At 35.8% G+C, this 20,555-nt stretch overlaps 1 protein-coding gene and 1 long non-coding RNA gene across 2 annotated transcripts in view; one reads left to right on the top strand and one right to left on the bottom strand.

The window, feature by feature from the left end:
* kcna4 (potassium voltage-gated channel, shaker-related subfamily, member 4) overlaps nucleotides 1–18,570 on the top strand; it is a 41,205-nt gene extending 22,635 nt beyond the window's left edge. Inside the window, exon 3 of the mRNA XM_046840882.1 lies at nucleotides 18,444–18,570. The gene's annotated coding sequence lies outside the window, so the exon portion shown is untranslated. The remainder of the gene's footprint in view (nucleotides 1–18,443) is intronic.
* On the bottom strand, nucleotides 18,218–19,982 carry LOC124380118. The gene is made up of 2 exons (XR_006924608.1): nucleotides 19,350–19,982; nucleotides 18,218–18,624 (listed from the first exon to the last, which is right to left on the bottom strand). It is a non-coding gene; the product is annotated as an uncharacterized LOC124380118 (long non-coding RNA).
* Nucleotides 19,983–20,555: the final 573 nt, after the last annotated feature.

A 20,555-nucleotide genomic window follows, 5' to 3' on the forward strand; every position in this document is an offset into this window, starting at 1 on the left:
TCTCAGTGTGTCCTAGTCTGCAGCTGAGCTGTGATTCCAGTCACAGATAAAGGAGGATGTCAAAATGTTCAAAATCTGCTGCATTACCCCAATGATGTCCTGATTAAGAGACCCTGTCATCCTTCTCAATGATAATGCAGTGACCCAAGTGTAAACCTCAGCTGTGTGTCACGTTTCTGCAATGCTAAGCAATGGATTTACCCTCAGGGGCAGAGCAGCCCTTAGTTGATGTTGATGTGATGCTCAGAGGACTAGGGTGTGTGATGATTTTGCACAACGTGCACTATGGACTTTTTTCCACTATAATTTTCGAATGGTATCATGACAGTCTTTAAACGACTTGCTCCACAGTCACGCTTCTTCTCCACTTGTTTTCATTAATAATAAATAAGGTTTGCAAGCAATTATCACAGGTCTTGCATCGGTGCAGCTGAGCACTCCTACGCTTCTTCCCTAGTGGGTAAAGCTAAATTGTCAGTGCTGCATATTTTGGGTCGTGCTTTAGATTCACAGGCTTTGAAATGTAAAATTCAAATTGAGTCGTTTTTATAATATCACTGGTGGTCAGTGTCCCTTTCTTGCAAAACAAAATGAGATTTTTTTTTTTTTGAGGGTGAAATAAAAGGTTTAGCCCTTATAGCACACGTAGGCAAGTTGCCAAACTAGTTTCCAAGGCTCAGACTAAACACACTAGTACGATATGTCTATAGACGTTTTTTATTCTTCACATCGGAACATTGTGTGAAGTTCTCAAGGCTGTGCATTCTTATGCTGTGTGTGATTTGTAGTAATTGATAAAAACCAAATCTTTGTCATGTATTTTCATTCTATTTTCAGCAGGAACTTTATATGAGTTCTGTAGCCACTGTTCTGTTCTCTATATTCATTTGTCTCATACAGTTGAGTCTCTAGGCCCGAATATTCTAAGCATATTATATTAGCCTGGTGCGTAGAATCTTGACGTGAAATATTAATTACTCTCCGTATAGAGGAATATAAAACAGCATTGAAATTTCAGAACTATCTTATGGAAAAATATTGTTTTTAGTGCATGACAAGCAGAGGCAATTCAGTTCAAGATCAAACATCAGATTTTTTTGGTGAATGAAATTTTCTGTTTGACTTCATCATAGGTATTAGCGATATTTTGGCCATGTCATGTGATGTCTCCTGTCTGGCTATCACTTTATTAGTACTCTTTTTGACCTCCACTATATTGATAGGTTGGAGCATTGATAGGCCTGTTGACCCCATTTAGAGGCCAGTTTGACTAAATATCAAATGTTTCTGTTCTTTCAAGGTTTGACTTCACTGGTCTTAAACAAGGATTGCATACTTGCAAAAAAATAAAAAACAAACAAAAAGGTTACCTCTAAAATGATTATTCAACACTTTATTAATTTTGTTGTTTAAATATTATTGTAAGTTTCTGCTCCTGATAGTCTTCATAGTTCATACATCTTATGATGTGCTTGTGGTAATAATCTAAAGCTGAAATGTCTAATTTTAATAATGTAGAGTCTTTATTCAGAGACTCATTTAACACACCTGATTCAATTCAGCAGCTGTAAGGCTGTGGGTAGAGCCAGACCAAGCTTTTTCAGGTAGTGCAATGACTAACTTTGCCCTCGTTCACCTCTCAGAGATGTTGGCAGCTTGCACTGAGGCCTCAGGTGGGGTAAAGCTGGTGGCAAATAAACAAATTTAATTTGTTTTAAATGGCACCATTAGTAATTTATTTGCCTAATGGAAGGTGCTGTCAAACTGTATTGCACACACGGGTTTCTACCTTATATAAATGTATGCTCATTAGACATTATCATTAACAACTTTTACACTGATTTGTTTTATACTCTTATGTTGGTTGCTAAAGTCAATTCACCCATAAATTACCAAGCACATTCACATTATAAATGACTTACAATTAGTTGTCTACAAAACTCAAAAAGCAAAGCTCACAGTAAACACAAAATGATCAAATGACGACTAAGTGGTGAAAAAGTGCAATAAATGCCCAGTAATGCAGCTCAGCAACTGCATTACCGTGCATTTGCTACTGCAGACACACTATGGCTTCTTCTTTGTATAGGCTGGCATTTCTTTTGCTTTTTTTAAATGATGTAATATTTCTTTGTATAAATAAACACTTTCAATTTAACCCTGTTAAATCGAAAGGTAATTAATTGAAGTAAAAGTGACAGTTTGGAGGTTTACATGACTGAATCTCCTAATATTCAAGTTTAAACAAAACAAAAAAGCTCCTGTGGGATGATGATCTTTTTTCAGCTGCTCTCGTTAGGGGTCGCCACAGCGGATCATCCGTCTCCATACTACCCTGGTTTCTACATCTGCCAACTACCTGCATGTCTTCCCTTACCACATCCATAATCCTCCTCCTTGCTCTTCGTCGTTTCCTCCTTTCTGGCGGCTCCATCCTCAGCATTCTTCTACCGATATAACCCATGTCCCTCCTCTGCACATGTCCAAACCATCTCAATCGCGCCTCCCGCACATGTCTTTGAAACGTCTTACATGCACTGTCCCTCTAATAAACTAATTTCTAATCCTGTCCATCCTCGTCACTCCCAACGAAAACCTTAACATCTTCAGCTCTGCCACCTTCAGATCTGCCTCTGTCTTTAAGATCCACAACACACAATGCAACTCTTTCTGAACTTCTCTATACTTCTCCATCAGCGTTCTCGAAGCAAATAATGCATCTGTGGAACACTTCCACATGAAACCATAAAGTTACTCACAGATGGTCACCTCTTCACTCAGGCTGGCTTCCACTACTCTTTCCCATAACTTAATGGTATGACTGATTAAATGTATACCCCTGTAGTTACTGCAAGTCTGCACATCTCCCTTATTCTCCCTTTAAAAAATGGTACCAGCAGACCAATGGCTACATCCCCTTACCTTACATAATCTTGTTAAACATTCTAGTTAAAAACTTAACTGCCATCTCTCCTAAACATCTTCTCGCTTCCACTGGTATGTCATCTGGGCTAACTTTCTACTCTTCATCCTCTTGATTGCTGCTCTCACTTCCTCCTTAGTAATCCTATCCACTTCCTGCTTCACCATCTCCACACTATCCAACCTTCTCTCTCTCTCTCTCTCTCTCTCTCTCTCTTAAAATACTCCCTCCATCTTCTCAACACACTCTCCTCACTACTTAACACATTTCCATCTCCATCCTTTATTGCTCTAACTTGCAACACATCCTTCCCAGCTCGGTCCCTCTGCCTGGCCAATCGGTACAAATCCTTTACTCCTTCCTTAGTGTCCAACTTCTCACACAGCTCCTTGCTTTCGCCACATCCCTCTTTACCTGCTGCCGCATCCCCTTGTACTTCTGCCTACTTTTCTCATCTCTCTGCTGATCCCAAGTTCCTGTAGGATATGAATGATATTCAGAGGGAAATGGATTTTCATGAATACCAGATTTTTCGTGCATCTGCTACTGCAAACGATTTATGAATAAACCTGTTTGTAGCCAGCTTGATAAATGAGGTCCATTGTAAAGCCACTGTTATTACAGTGCATGTTTTTGGAACATTGCTGGGATGTTATTTCTGGGCTGTTATTCCTTAGAACCTGTTGACTGCTTACTGAATGTTTTTATCTGTTATTGTAATGAGACTTTGCAACAATTTGTGTTCTTCATCGCGTCTGCAGTGGTTTAGTAGTCGCCATTCACACTAAACCTTAAGACGTTTTGGAAGTATGCATCTGTTTTAATGCATTGCGGCTTCATTCTTCTATTGCATGGACTTTGTAATTGGCATTAGCTGCGGACCGTCTGGCACATTAGTGCAGCTCCACTATGATTAGGATGAAGGTCATCAGCGGAATAAAACCGGCACAGGAAGAGAGATGGGTATGGGCATGGAGATGACTGCCGAGATCAGTCGTGAAGCAGATGCCTTCATGTGATTGATGAGACCAAACATTTGCCATAAATCTCCACTGTGGTAAAGGAAAGTGAATAGTACAACTGACACACTTACAGCTTACAGTTCACATATTGGCATTTGGCTAAATCTCAGACAGGTTTGGCAGAAACTCAAAGTCAGACATATTGGCATTTAAATCTACTTTGATTTGTATTCATTGGAGAATATTGACTCTGTACACAAATCTACAAAGTGCTTGAGTACATGAAGTTCACATAATCAGTGATTGCCCCTTAATAAATCTTTGTGTGGTAACATAAATTTATTTTCTATTATTTCCAAGAAAGCAGTTCCAAGAGAGTACATTTGATTGATTTCATGACTGAAGCTCAAAGTGAAAACCTCACAGTAATTCTTCACATGTACAATGATATCCTTATTTTGCGCCATATTAAACACTCTCTGTTAGTGGTGCATCATGGCGTAATGTCATGCATCATAAAAGCTTTGATAAGGAGGAATTTCAAGTAGTAAATGTTAAGTGCAAGTCTAGGCAAGTGACAGCAAAGTGATCTTTCAGGATAGGAGTTTGAATCAAAATAGAATGAAGCCCACAAAACCGACTATTCAATGTGTTTCACAGCTACTGTTATCTAAAATACCATGTTATGGTGTCAAAATGCATTCTTGGTTATTTTTATATTACATATTTTGATTGTCTGGCAGCGTACCTATTGTAAATGCAGCTCCGAAAAGAACAACAAGAATGACAAATGCCAGTCAGTTAGTCAATTGTAAAAAAGAAATCTATTTGCCAGAGCATTTGGAATTACATAAAAAATTGTGCAAAGCCAGAATGTCGTCGCAGATGTCATTTGATGTGATTGTATTGTCTTTTATTTATAAGAAAGAAATGCAATTACTTTAACTGCTATATTGGATTAAAATATGTTTGTATATTCATGTGGTTGGTCAAGATAGCAAATGATCATTGCAATTATGCCTGGATTCAATAGTGAAAGCAAATGAGCTGATATATAATTATACATAACTAAAAACAAGTGCAAATTCAAGGCCACAGCACATTCTGAAATTTCCCAGTCTCTCTCCCGCACTTCCAGTTCATTTGCCCTGGATTTAAAGTCATAAAAGATCATTGCCACTAATGGGATTTTTTACTGTCATTTTTAAATGCTGACCTTTAAGTCACCTTTCTGTCACATGAACCGGTTTCGAGACGCCTTTTTGCCTTTAGCACTGGCTAAATATGGAGTTGAGTCAGCTTGTAAAAACCAGATGCACATTTAATTGTATAGCCTAAAGAGAAACTTTGGTCAATCAAGCATGTATTAATGTGTCCAAACCAGAATCAGATTGACATAACAAACAGGATAGGAGGGCATCTGATAAAATGCTATAATGATGATGTTATTTTTTGACTATTTTCCCTAATACTTTAGCTGTATCTGATTTCTTGTCTTGATTTTTTTTCTGAATGTTACCAAAAATGTTAATACACCCCAATTAATTTCCATCTGCTACACCACTGAATGCCAGCCCCAGATGTTTCTTTAACTCACAGGGAATATTGTAGCTGTAATGTTGAGCATAAAGAACTAATGCTGTTTCCATTAATAAAAATAGATGCCGAGGTAACTTTTGGTTCTTTGAGGTTCTTGCATGATATCATACACTATACCTACCTGATATAGTGTCAGCAAACTCACATTACAGTTTAGATACAGTGTAAGTTATGATCACAGATTATATTATAGTATGTTTAAGATTATGTCTAACTTTTTGGTTGAGCTCAAGTGTTCAAAAAAGGATATTCGTTGAATTTTAAATCGACCATATATGTTAAAAAGGTTAATATCTGTCTACTTTAATATCTGTCTACGTTAATATGTGTCTACTTTAATATCTGTCTACTTTGCATTGTTTTGTATTTTTCCTCTTCTCTTCTTCTTCTTCTTCTTCTTCCTCTTCTTCTTCTTATTATTATGATTGTGATTTTATAGCAAAGCGCTATTGAAGTAGTTCATACATAAATGACACCTTATGGATGTATATATAATTGGGGAGCGGGATGACACAGTGACACACTTTGCTGTGTCTATCAGAATCAGAAACAGAATCAGAATCAGAATCAGGTTTATTGGCCAAGTGTGTTGACACACACAAGGAATTTGGTTCCAGCTGTTAGTGACTCTCAAAAGTACAGACATAAATAAAACCTAACTTCTAGGCTGTGTTGTTGTATCAAACTTGTGGCACTGCATATTCTATCTGTTGCATTTTTTTTTATTTATTTATTTTGCAGAATTTGAATTCATTCCAGATGTTAATATTGGTAATGGAAGTGCTACTAAAAAATAACACATCAAGTGCTAAAACTTGCTTTTGATTGCATTATGATTAGCATAATTTGCATATGTTTTGCATAAAAGAATGAAGACAAATAGTTGAAATTTTTACCAACATTAGATTTATATTTAGGTAAAACAAATTCTTAAAAAAGTTATAATATAAAGAAAAAAAAAGAATAAATAATGTTAATGTTACAACTAAACCCACATTTCATATTAACTTAATGTAATTTTTGATTTAAAATAATATTGTAAATTTTTCTATTTTTTACCATTGAAACTTTTAAACTCAACTATGCAGAATGTTGCATAACAGCTATCTCAATGAAATGTAACTACATATGTATTTTTAGTAGCTAGACATAAACCATAAATGCATGCATATCTATTGTATGTGTCTCCCCAAATTTAAAATTATACATCTAATATTAACATATTGTAAAATACTTACATGCCAAAGTGATAAAACTGTAAATTACTTGTACTTAGTAATAACTACTAAGAAATTATTTTATTATGTGAAATCTTACACTGTTAAAAGAATGTTTAATAATGGATGCCTAATAAATAATAGATTTTATACTAAATTAAAGAAATAGAATAGAAAAAATGTGTGATGTGTCACGAACGAGGGTTAGAGCCCTTTTTAAAATTTATTTTCTACATATTTTCCAAACTCGTAAAGAAATAACAGCAATTCTCTGTATTACTCAAATAAACAAGGAAATAATATTAGACTATTGATTTTTTTAGGTTAAAGGATATTTTACTTAACATGCAGGATCATTTTTTATGGTAATGTATGCACTACTACTGGTGTTTAAAGTCATTCTGTAATTGGTCTACTAAAAAAAGCCCTTAAACCCATCAGCAGTGGATAATTCCCTTAATTGAAAGGCATTCACTGCAACCAGCAAAAGAAATACCCAAAATAGTCCTATGTTATGCCTCCACAAGCCTGTGGAAAAGTTTAGCATGTGTGCAACTGTACTATACCCATAAAATAAACAGGGCTGTCAAACATTGGGACATTTTCAAAAAAAGCACTCAGCAGTGTTGCACAAACGTGTAAATTATGCTTGCGCTTTAAATATAAATATGTCGGAATTTCAAATATTGACATTGTTATCCTAAGTGTGTACAGAACGTTAGTGTTATTTATTATGGTTTTCCATGCACACTAATAAATCTGTTGCTAGATGTAATTAAAATATTATTTATAGAATATTATTTGTGTTACAGATGCCGAGTGTCTTTTTTGATATACAATATCATTAATTGTTTTCCAGCTCAAGTTCCACTGTCTCTTTCTCTACCAATAGAAGGTTTCTACTACATTTCATTTTCTATAACAGTAACTGTGACAGTCATTTCAGATGCACTCCATCAGATACATGATTGCTTCTATAGTAAGATCACATTTACAGGGACATGTTACGGCCGGTGCTTCGTAATCTATCAGAATCAGAATCAGAAATAGCTTTATTACCAAGTATGCTTACACACACAAGGAATTTGACTTGACTTCCAGTGCAGGAGAAGTTCAGAATTACAGACATAATGTAACAGAATTGTAGACCAGACAGTTAAATAATACAATATATGCAGAGTAAAAATGTTGTTGAATAAATGTACAGATGTTATTTACAAGTGTTCAAGCTTGTAATGAACTAAGCTTAATAATAAAAAGATTGCGATATATTTCTATAAGTATGCATTTATTTATCATTTACAAATGGAGTCTCTAGGGCTGGTGTAAAAAAAAAAAAAGTCTTCCAAATAGAGGAGTTCATGCTTTGAGAATTATTTGTAAAATAGATAAACAATTTTTTTTTTTACTTATTAATACCTAGTGGGAGAAAAATCTGCATTAAAGGGTTGTTCATTAATAGATTAAATACTGCAATTATTGACAATTTGCCGTGTTTTAAGAGTAATAAAAAGCTTCAGGATGTAACTCTGTGCTTTGTGCTTGTTGCCAAATATTTTACTATAATAACTTGGCCTGTCATCTTTTTTTATACTTACTACGAGCCTGGAGTAAAGATGAGGTTCAACTGACTTTTTGGCCTGTTGATTAACCCTGTTCTGAGAATGAGGCAGTAGGTGGAAATGCTGCTCTCTTTGCTTGGATATATGTTTGTGTCTCTCTGCTGAGACAGAGGAGGGAGTCTTTACTTTAATGATCTGCTGTTGCCCTCACCCGGGTATGCAGGATGTAGCTAATCCACACTGACGGACTGTTTGGGAGTCAGATGACTCAGGAACACACACACACACACACACACACACACACACACACACACACACACACACACACACACAGAAGCCTCTGTAGCAGCGTCCTCCTTACTGCCTGTCTGAATCAAGAACAAGCTTGGGGATTGTGATGCACCTCTCCACCTCATATTCAATCCCTGCCTCAAGCCATACGGCCTGCAGATGAAGGTGGAGATGGAGTGCTTACGAGAAAGAGAGCGAGAGTGAGACAGAGGACTAAAAAGAGATACAGAGACAGAAAGATGACAGCAGCCTCATGTGCATTCAAGCGTGTCCCAGAAGAACGCATCATCACTTAGTATTCAGAGCAGATCAGCATTGATAAATGACATGAATCTTCACAGCAGACATTTTGGAATTACGCTGTCTATTTTGGTATACTTTGTGGTCAAATTTCAGGCCTAAAAATAGTTGATGGTGGATAAAATAAGTTTTCTGAATTGTCATTTTCCAAGTGTGAGTCATTTTTAAGGCCAGGTTTTAATGTCTATTAGGATTATTTTTATCCTATATTTTTCCTATAAAAATAAAACAAACACATGATAATATCATTTATAAAAGTAAAAAAAAAAAAATAATGATAACAAAATGCAAACGAGGAAAGTAATTTCATATTCGTTATAATTCGTTCATATCACAAAACCAAAATTGGCTTAGATTTTTTGTTTTGTTCGCTAAAACCAAATTCTTCATCAAAAACATTTCTAATGTGAATATACTGTTTAATGTAAAAAAATAAAAATTCTGTCAACATGTGTGAAAGGTGCCTATCGTTCATAGCTTTACGGATAAAATGTCAGTCAAAGCTACTCAAGATAATAAGAAAGTCTGCACATAAATCCAATAAAGCAGTGAATGAAATTATGTGGATGTTCTTGTTTTGAAGGCTGAGGACAATGTCTTGTGTCTCACAAACAGGTCATCTTGAGAAAGTTGAATGAGAAAGATTATCCAATCCATGAATTAGCAATCATTCAGTATAAGTATCAATCATTATGTCATTCCAGAAAATGTCAGTATGGACATTCAAAGAGACAACTACAGTTATTTAGACAATTATGGCTGTATGTTGAGTTATTTTCAGAGGACAGTAAATCTGTACTGCTAAACAAACTGCATATTGACTACTCTAAAATATACCCAAGTTTCATTTCTATAGTATCGTCCCTTGAGAAGATACACTAAAATAGTTGCTGAAAGGTGAGGGGTGTACTCACTTTTTTGAGATACTGTAAGTAATGACACTGGGATTAGGTATAGAAAGGTGGATTTCTATGAATAGTTGTTAGTTTATCTTTACATATTGTGTGTAAGTCTAAAGGTTATAAATAAAACATCTGGTGTAAGTCTGAAAATGAAAAATTGAAAATGAAATGCATTTGTAAATCAGTAAAATTAAAAGATTTTGGCAACCTATTATTTCAGGTCATTCGATTTCAAATTCAGATTTTAGGAGGCAAAACTCTTTACCCTACTTTGTTAACAAAGTTTATTTCTTATTTAGGAATTATGTAAATTGTACGTATACAACATTAAATGGAATAAAATCTTTTAAGACATGCTGTTAGAGAAAGGTGATCAACTTCTTTTAGGTAATAGCAACTGCACTTCATTGGGTTTAATCACAACATTTTTGATTAGTGATTATATATTTAAATGGAAATTGTTGTAATAAATGTATTATAAAGTCTTATTGTATCCCAGGCAAAAGTTTGTTCACACCCTCTCCTTCAATTGAAATGATTTTCAGTTTACAGGTTTGTGTAGTCAAGAGTTCATTTGTGACCTTTCTTGCCTTCCTAATTTGCTTTAGACCATCAGTTGTTTTGTGCAGAGGGAAGGGTGAGTACAATAGTTTTATTAGTGCTACCACAATTACTGTACAAATTCCTATTATGGCAAGAAACACTTAGAGAATGAAGGTCTGACAATCCCAAAACATTTTAAGAACTTTAAATCTATGTCCAATGAAAGTCTTTAAAACCATCAAATGCTATAATAAAACAGGCTGCCATTAGAACCATCCCAGGAAAGGAACACAAACAGATAACTGTGCTGAAGAGGATACATTTATTAGAATTACCATCCTAAGAAATGACAGATTCTACATACATGCTTCTCAGAGGTCGAGTGGCAAACACATTTTAATATTCACTGTTCATGCACATGTACAAAGTGTGAAAAGTAAGAAGTGAAAGATTGACTTGATTTGGATTTTTCTTCTGTTCATTTACTTTCAAATATGTTCATTGTTTAAAATAAATATTCAATGTTTTAATTTTTGAAAGCATTCTTACTTTACAGTATTTTTTCACAACTGCCTAATACTTTAGCTTACACACAAATGAAAGCGAGAAAGAAACTGACAAGTTGTAATTTCTTTTATACAGTGCATTGGGAAAGTCTTCAGACTCCCTTCAATATTTTAGTTTTGTTATGTTGCAGCCTGAAACTACATTTGTTCAGACCTATTCATAATTTTTTGTTACTGAACCCAGATCTGTGCCATGCAACAATCCTGTCTCTGAGCCCTGCAGGCAGTTCTTTTGACCTCATGGCTTTGTTTTTGCTCTGATATACATTGTAAGCTGTGAGGTTTTTTTGTAGAGTGGTGTGTGCCTTTTCAAATCATGTCCAATCAATATACTTTTTCACAGGTAGACTCCAGTCATTGTGTTGAAACATCTTTCATGCAACTGGAAAGCACCTGAGCCAATTTTCAAGTGTTGCTGCGAAGGGTCTGAATATTTTTGTACATGTGATATTCGAGTTTTTTTATTTAAAAAAATTTACAGTCATTTTTAGAATGCTGTTTTTACTTTGCCAGTATGGGGTACTGACTGTAGATTAATAAGAAAAAAAAAACTGAATGAGATTGTAAAAATCAGAATGAATGTAGTATCAGGCTGCAACATAACGAAAGTGAAAAGAGTGAAGGGGTCTGAGTACTTTCCTAATGCATTGTAATCAACTTTTCTTCACCGGTTTCTTCTCTCTCTCTCTCTCTCTCTCTCTCTCTCGCTCTCTCACTCTTGCAGCTAAGACAAAATTATATCTAGCAAAGTCTGCTGTCCTAAAAATTTTGTTGTGGTGAAAAGTTTAAAAAAATATTTTTACCTCTGACTGTTACAATGCATGGATGCTAAATAAACATCTCCTTATAGAAACCCTTTACACGCATACAACATTTATGCATGTGAATGAACTCTCAATATTGAAATGATCAAATATGTGACTTGAATTAGAGCTGCCACTACTTTCCCAGCTGCAGTTATAGAGAATGAATCAGCATCTTCTGACCAATCATACTCACATATAATTAAAATAAATCAACAGTCACCAATCTTAAAAATGATAACATACATCCTAATATTAAAAGCTGAGAATATATTTGGGGATTTGGAAGCTTTCACTTACTAAGTTAGCTGTTTCTATCGCTTGTCTAATCTTTAGTTAATTGATGTCCTTAAGATGTCCTTTCACTTATTTTTTGCAAGCTGTAAGACGTATTTCTATTTCAACATTGTCATTGTCTGCTGAAATCCACTCTGATGTCTTTAGCTTGCTGTTAACACAAGAATCGTGCGCTGGCGATCTAAAATTAGCCTCAGAATGAGACAGCTTGGAAAAACAAAAATTGGCTGCAATTACTGCTGAATTCCTTATTGAGTCATGTTTTGACTTCCTCTGCGCCAGGAAAATATGAAAATATAATTTAGCGCTAGAAAGAGAGTGGAAAAGCAGCGAGAGAACTGGCAAGAATAGTACAAAAAAAAATAAAAGAAAATTTGGGAGTAAGTAAAACACAGAGAGAGAGAGAGAGAGAGAGAGAGAGAGAGAGAGAGAGACAGAAAGAAAGGTTGTTTTTTTCTTCAGCACATGTATTGCAGTAAAGTAGAAAGTTATGAGGCTGTTTGCAGTAAAGCTGCGAATGAAGTCGACTCATTATATTGTAACTTAATTGTACCATATGCTGGCTTCTTTTATAAGTTCACATTCTAAGCATATCAGATCTTTAAAGCTGGAGGAAATTTGCTGGAAACTTTTTTCATTGTACTTTTTTAAACATGCATGCCATTATTTGTATATCTGATCAAGTGAATTTGACTATGGAATACCTGGTTAAAAACTTTTAGAAATTTCAGAAAAATAAGGTCTAGTTTAAGTGTTTCTGGAAGAGGTGGGTCTTCACTGTTTGTTTGAAGATAACCAGTGACTCGGCTGTTTGTACCTCGAGTGGATGTTTATTCCATCACCTCGGTGCCAGAACTGAAAAGAGTCTTGATGTATACCTGTCTTTTATCCTGAGAGATGGTGGAGCCAGTTAAGCAGTGCTAGAAGAGATTAAATTACAGTGGAACCCAGTTTTTATGTGGAACCCGGTTATGTCGATGTCCTAGGGGGTCTCCAAAAAACATCGAGATAACCGATGATCGAGATAAACGAAAATCAAAATGGCGGCAATATATTAACATGCTTGAAATTTCTTTATGTACATGATGTGCGTTAATAAATGAGAATGTGCATGCACGTGTTTTTGAAGGTTTTTTTTACACAACAGCGTTGCCGCGATTTGTTTGATGAAGGCATGCTATAAAAATACATACAGTACATGTTTATCTGTCAGGAATCCACCTGCCACGCCCCCTTCGGCCCCCTTCAGCGTGTCAGGTGCTTTTCTCGGCCGCTTTCTCTGAAGCTCCGCTTCAATCACGCACATATGGTGCTCGTTTAGCATCATCACCAGCTCCTATTTAAACTTCCACACTCTCACTGTCCGTTATTGTTGGTATATGTTGGTTCACGGCGGTCGTTGTTATCGCTCATGTGTATCCCGGTAAGTGTCTTCCCACCGGCACTCTCTCAACGGCTGCTCTTTTCTTCCCAAAGCGCACCGCGGATTCCCCCCCGATCCTGCCGGTGTTCATTCTATGCTTTTGCTGCTCATCCCACGTTCCGCGCTGCCAAGCGCGGCTTTCGCCTTCCGTTCATCGCATAACATTTAACAACAAAAGGCATATGTGCACTAACTAACAGCAGAGATTCACCAGTATACAATACAACACCTGTAGCAGCTGTAAGCCTTGATTTTTCCGCCACTTCCGCGAGTTCTTCTGCGGCTGCACCGAGATAACCGACGTTAAATGGCAAATTTTTCCCCTTTGTGTTTGAGATATCAGAGTTCGGCGACATAAAAGAATCGACATAACCGATAAAAAATGCTAAGACAAAGCGAGAATTTGGCGGTTCCACTTCAAAACGTCGACTTAATAGGGTTGTCGAGATAACCGAGGTTGAGATAAGCGGGTTCCACTGTATTTCTAAAATCCCCATCGCCTGATCTTTTCTCAGTAAAACTTTTGACATACTTTTCTGCTTACCATGTTTTGTTATTTGTACTACCACAGCCTTGGTCTCATGTCAAACCAGTCTGTTTTTTACCTCTGACCTCTTTTATCGGTTAGAATTGTGAGTAAAATTCTATCTACTATGCACTATTGTAAGTAAAAAAATGTAAAAAAAATCCAGGATAGCAACACTGAAAGATAAAAAAGAAAAAAAATATCTGTCTGGCATCATCAATTATGGCACAATAAAGGGCACTAGAATCACATTTTTTTATATTTGATGTGAACATTATCTAAAGCTTTTGATCTGTATGTGCACAATTGTATGCACTGTGCTGTTAGATGATTGGATAATAGTAGGTGCATGCAGTATGAAGGCAAAAATGCAAAGACATCTGCCCTATACTATATTATATGCTTATTTCTCTGGCATGTATGTGACTGCACCATCATAGAGTACATAATTTTCATACACTATATGGATAAAAGTACGTTTGCTGCCATATATGGTTCTTCTCCAAAATGTTACCACAAAGATGGAGGCGCACAATTATATAGGACGTCTTTGGATGCAGTATAATAAAATTTTGTGTTTACTTGAACTTGGAAACGCAAACTTGTTCCAGCATGGCAATGCCCCTGTGTGAGCTCCATTAAGACATGGTTTACATGGTTTGGAGAGGAAGATCTTAAGTGTCCTGCTATAGAGCTCTAATAACAACCTTACTGAACACATTTGGGATAAATTGGAACACTGTCTGCACCAAAGCCTCCTCACCTCACCTACATCATTGCTTGACTTTACTAACACCCTTGTTGCTGATGAACACAAATGTCCATAAGCACACTCCAAAATCTAGTTTAGCATTCTCACAGAGGAATGAAAAAAATGATAAGCACAAATTTGGGACTAATGTGAAATGTGATGCTCGAAAAGCACACACCACACTTATGACCAAGTGTCCGCAAATATAGTCTGCATAGAAGCTTCTGGTATAATCAGAATCATAGTCATCATAGTCACCAGAGTCATCTTTTTTGTATAAGCATCATGGTTTGCATGTACAAGGAATTTGTGATGCTGTCCTGGTGTTATAGAAATATAAAACAATTATAACAACTAGGAAAATGAAATAAAGATAAAGATATTAAGTATACAATTTGTGCAGTGAATCTAAAGTAAGACAATGCAAATAATATTGTAAAAGGGAGGCAGTACAAATGATAATGTCAATCTCAATTAAGTCCAAAGGTGTCGGGTTGCAATATGGTGGTTCTTGTTGACTGTGTTGCGAGATGACAATATGAGGTTTACATTAATAATAGTATTTGTGGAGGCAGATCAGACATGATTGTGGGTAATTTGTCCTTTGTATTGTTGATGAGGTCAGTTGCAGATGGAAGATATATACAGTGTAAATATATATATATATATATATATATATATATATATATATATATATATATATATATATATATATATATATACACACATACACTTTTGATCCCAGTGGGACATGACTATTTTCCTTATAGTTTTAGTAAGCTCCCAGAGGTATAGGAATGGTGGCTTTTAATATAATGTGCATAGGCATTTCCTCTGTGGAATATAAATTGGATGAGTCACAAAAATGTGACAAATCCTACTTTAAGAAACACATTTCATAGCCCAACAGTCCAATCAGATCTGTTCAGCCAAACATTAAAAATAAATCTTTCTTCCTGCTCTCTTTGTCATTACTGTGTCGTGGTTGCTGGGAGTGGTAGTACAGCTTGATGTGCTGGTTATAATAATGGATACGGCGCTGCGCTCTACTAAAGATGAGCTTTCAATTGGCCGAGAGCTCCTTTCTAATTACTTTGAAAGAAATCGTTACTTTAATTTTGCATGCCTCAAACATCCTAGTGCAAGAGGCTTAAGCAAAACATATCCTGTCCTGCATTTAACACCTTTAATAAGGGAAGCATTTAAATGCAGAAGGTGATGCTGATGTGCATGTTCGTGTGTGTGCGCGCGCATGTCTTAATAAAGGATTAGCATCTGCATACTGCTGTGTGGAATTGTACTAACCTTCCAACATCCTCTAAACACACACACACACACACACACACACACACACACACACACACACACACACCGCAATCTATGTAGTTCGAAAAATGGTGTTGCATATTTTATAATACAGTAAGTGTCAAAGCAGGAGACATTATAAACAAGGTCAAGGTAAAACTCTCTTTCATAATTTATAATCTATAATGCATTATAATGCATATTTTTTTATATATAATGCATAATAAGCCACATGCGGTGTACACATGCAGAGCTGATAATTGCATTTGTTTGCATCATGATATGAGTTTGCATACTATTTGGACCATTTCTGTACCACACATTAGTACATCAAACTGAGCTTAAAATTTCCAGATGTGCAGACGTTTCAGTTCCTATGCCACTTGCACATATTAATATACTGTATACCACCTCATTCTATGTTTACGCCTTGAGCACTATATAGGGAATTGGGAGCCGATTCAATTTCCACCTCTAGGAGAAAGAAAGCTGAAAAACTAATTAATCATGGCGAATTTTTCATATGAAACAGTCTAGAAAGTCAAATTTGTGGCACATTTTATTCTATTTATATCTTAAGTTAATAGCGATAAGAATAGCAATATCCTACTTATCACTGAAATCAGTATACTGTATTTAACTATCACATCAATCAACATGTTGTTTCATCTTCACAGTCAACATTCAGGAGATTTATAGACAGTTTATTTCTTTTGCGCAGGGGAACCAGAAGACAGCAGATGTCTATATTTATGTGTCACAAATAATTCACGCTGAAATTCTTTATATGTGAGCAAGCACAAATGATTACGTCTGGGCTTACAACCTTTACTTTCATAATGTGTTGCTTGAGACATTCAAATATCCGGTTACTTAAATGAACTGAACTGAAATGAATCCAACTGTAGCCTTTGCTTCCTGTTCTTGGTTGACATGATTGGAACCTGACGTCATCTGTCGCTTCTGAGTCCAATTTGTCCTCAAGATTTGAGGTTTTGTGCGTTCTGAAATGCTTTTTTGCTCAACACAGTTGTAAAGAGCGATTATTTGAGTATCTGTAACTTTTTGTCTGCTCAAAGTAGTCATACTATTCTCCTCCCTCCTTGTTCTGGATGTCTTTTGTTTTTTTTTTGCGCCACTCTGTAAACTTTATGCACTGCTGTGTGTGAAAATCCCAGATCACAGTTTTTTACATACTTAACCATCATGCCATGTGCAAAGTCAATGAAATAAGTTTTTCCACATTTTGACATTTGATGTAACCATTAACAGAGACCCTAACACTGATTTAATGCATTACTCTGCTGAAACATGATTGTGAAAGTGTCTGGTAAAAGTATACGGTATCTACTTGTACAAAAGAATCAGAATAAAAAATTAAAAGAGTGATGTGATATAACTGCAATAAATTATCCATCACATATATAGCATGCAGAAAACACAGATTAAACACAGCATATCACATTAAAATAGTGAATTCAAAATAATTTGCAATTTTTTTAATGTAAAACACTGGAATGTGAAAGCAGATAAGTAACAGCACAAGGTTCTGTAAGAGTACAGCTGACAACTGCATAATCCCTTTAAGGCTTAACAGTGATAAACCTACATTAATATTTATATATATTTGTTTTCCAACAGGTGTTAACTGTCAGGTGTATGTAACATGATATAAATCAGACGATATATTTAAAGATGTAGAGTTGTGTTAGAACACAGGTCTGTCTTTTTTACAAAATGTTTGATTGTGTGATGATTATGGATACTAATGATATGTGATTATAATAGTAGGGTTACACCTACTTCCTCTTAGATTTAAGTAAAATGCATTGCCTAAAGCTGATTATATCGGGTGTCATGGTGGAACGTGGTGGTAGCATTGTTTGTTTCACATCTCAAATGTTCTCAGTTCAATCCTGGGCTCAGGTTACTTTCTGTGCTGCTATTGTCTGTACATTTGACTGATGGATCTAAATTAACTTGAAATTCAAAATTGACAAGGCAGCCTTTATAATAGATGACACTGGCTGGAATAGGATTTATAAATGCTTAAAATGCAGACAATCTCTTAGAAAAAATAACATGAAGTGTAATTGTAAAATGCTTAAAAATATGGAGAACTTGGGCTGGAAGTCTTGGGTATGATGATGGGAAATGATAGGAAAGCCACAGCCATACATAGGGAAGGAAAGAGACATTTGACTTGGGAGAAAGTTAACTGATAAGAAGGTGGAGATTAAGGCATGGTCATTTTTTAAAAAATCTTTTTTTATTATTAGCCATGAAAGGCTTACTGAATGTAGGTCTCCTATACTAAACAATGTCAGCAATTGTAGTCTGTATATGATATTTTTTTTTATCAATTGCATAGATATATCTGTAACTCGAAATTGCTATATTTCATGAGATTTCCTTCTTTATGTCCTTGTCCGTACTTTTCTAATCATCATCTTTTGTCTGTGCTCCATTGCAGTGTGTCTTGTGCACAAGAATCCAAGGCGCCATTGAATTGAACTCCCCACACAAAGGATTCACAATGACTGAGCTTTCAGAGAGAACAGAGATCGGAGGAACCAAAAAAAATAAATAATGACCCAGAGAGACCACTGCTGGACAGTAGAGGATAGCGAGGACGCTGCTTGCTCTTCCATCACCTGTAAAACAGGAAGTCCATCTTCATGCCAGGCGTCAGTCACTGTTTAAAACCTGTCCCTGATGAATGCCTTAAAGACACAACTCACTACATCTCTGCGCAGAGGGATACACAGTAGGAGTCTTCTCAAAAACAATTTTTGATGTTTTTTTTTTTGACATTTTTTTTCACTTGTGAACATGTCTTGTACAAAACAGATGTGGATATTTTAATATAATAGAGAAATATTTGTTTGGTTGTAATGTGGACACTGGTTTCCATTAGGTGGGATTGGTAATAGAATCACAAAGCAAAGCATATCAGGCTCTGCTCTTTGTCTTAAATGTGTAGTTTTTAAGCTTCTTCTGTTTCAACCAAAACCGCACTCTGAAATGGCCTGGTGTTAGCTTGGAGTTTTTCCCAAGACCTTTCATTAGCCATGTATTCATGCAGCAAGAAAAACAGAACAAACAAAAAGAACAAAAAAAACACCACCACTCCCCTTGTCATTGGATTCAGTAGTCATGCTACTGCAGGCAGAGCAAGAGCTAGCATCCCAACAGCTATAAATTCTTAGCAGATGTGTATTTTGTATTTAACAAAGTGCTGTAAGATCCAATCACGAACATGCAAGTGTTTAGAGTACATCTGTATGTATAAATATTTCTAGCACACAATTAATGTAAAGCAAACAAACAAGCAAGGAGCTACAAGATCTCTTCAGGAATGAATGCAGTATGTACGTACCGGTTACAACATGAAAGCTTTTACTGCCAGGTGTGATGTTTGGCTTCCTGTGTATGAGTTCATTCTTGGCATTATGCCGGACGCTCAGATGGCAGGCTCGGCCTGCCGGTAACTGCAATGCTGCATATGTGCATAAACAACAAATATTACTTTCGCTGTCATGAGGACACGCTACAGAGTCTGAGGTTTAAACAGTACAAATTACAGAGGTTTTAAACTTGAATCCTGGCAACAGTTCAAATCAGAATGCACTATACTGACACTGGGCTTAATTTATCAAGCTGGATATGAATTAATTTATTTGTAAATTGCTTTATGAAAATTCAGTTAGGAAAACATTCAAGTCTTATAAGATCTGTGCTTCTGTAAATTTACCTATAAGGTATAAGGAGACCCTAAATAAGAATAAACAATTTATCTGCTTCAGATTGTATAATTGGACTGCAACTGTACAGTATATATGGATTATACTTTCAAGTAAGATTCTTATTAGACTTACAAATGAATTGAAGGTTCTGCAAAAATTTTTGATAATCAAGCTTTTAAAAAAAATAATACATTTATAATATACAGTTAAAGACAAAAGAAATACCGTATTTTTCGGACTATAAGCCGCTACTTTTTTCCCCACGTTTTGAACCCCGCGGCTTAAACAACGAAGCTGCTAATTTATGGATTTTTCCGGGTTTTTCCCGGTTTCACAAACTTCAAGCCAAAAAACTGAACCCCATAACATTAGACCAATGAAATTTCTAAACGGGAACGAAAAAACGCACTTCACCTGTGTGATAAACTCCCCAGAGAAATACAGTGGTACCTTGACCTACGAGTTTAATTTGTTCCATGGACGAGCTCGTATCTCAATTTGCTCGCACATCAAATCAGTTTTCCATATTGAAAATACTTAAAATGGCATTAATCCGTTACAACCCTCAAAATGACACCCCGTTTTTATGTTTCATGTTATTAAATTGGAAAATACATTTGTAAATAACAAATCTTGTATAAAAACATAATAGAAAGAGTATGTAAATATATAGTAAGGTTTTATTCAGTGTATTTTCCTTAGAGATGAGACGACTTGAGCTAACGAAAACGCCGATGGGGTGTGTGTGTGTGTGTGTGTGTGTGTGTGTGTGTGTGTGGAGGGGTGGGGGTGGGTAGAGGCGATAAGCGGAGGCGGAGGAAAAAAATCGTTTTTTTACT

Source organism: Silurus meridionalis, chromosome 26 (genome assembly GCF_014805685.1).
Source record: "Silurus meridionalis isolate SWU-2019-XX chromosome 26, ASM1480568v1, whole genome shotgun sequence".
In the NCBI taxonomy this organism is placed as follows: domain Eukaryota; kingdom Metazoa; phylum Chordata; class Actinopteri; order Siluriformes; family Siluridae; genus Silurus; species Silurus meridionalis.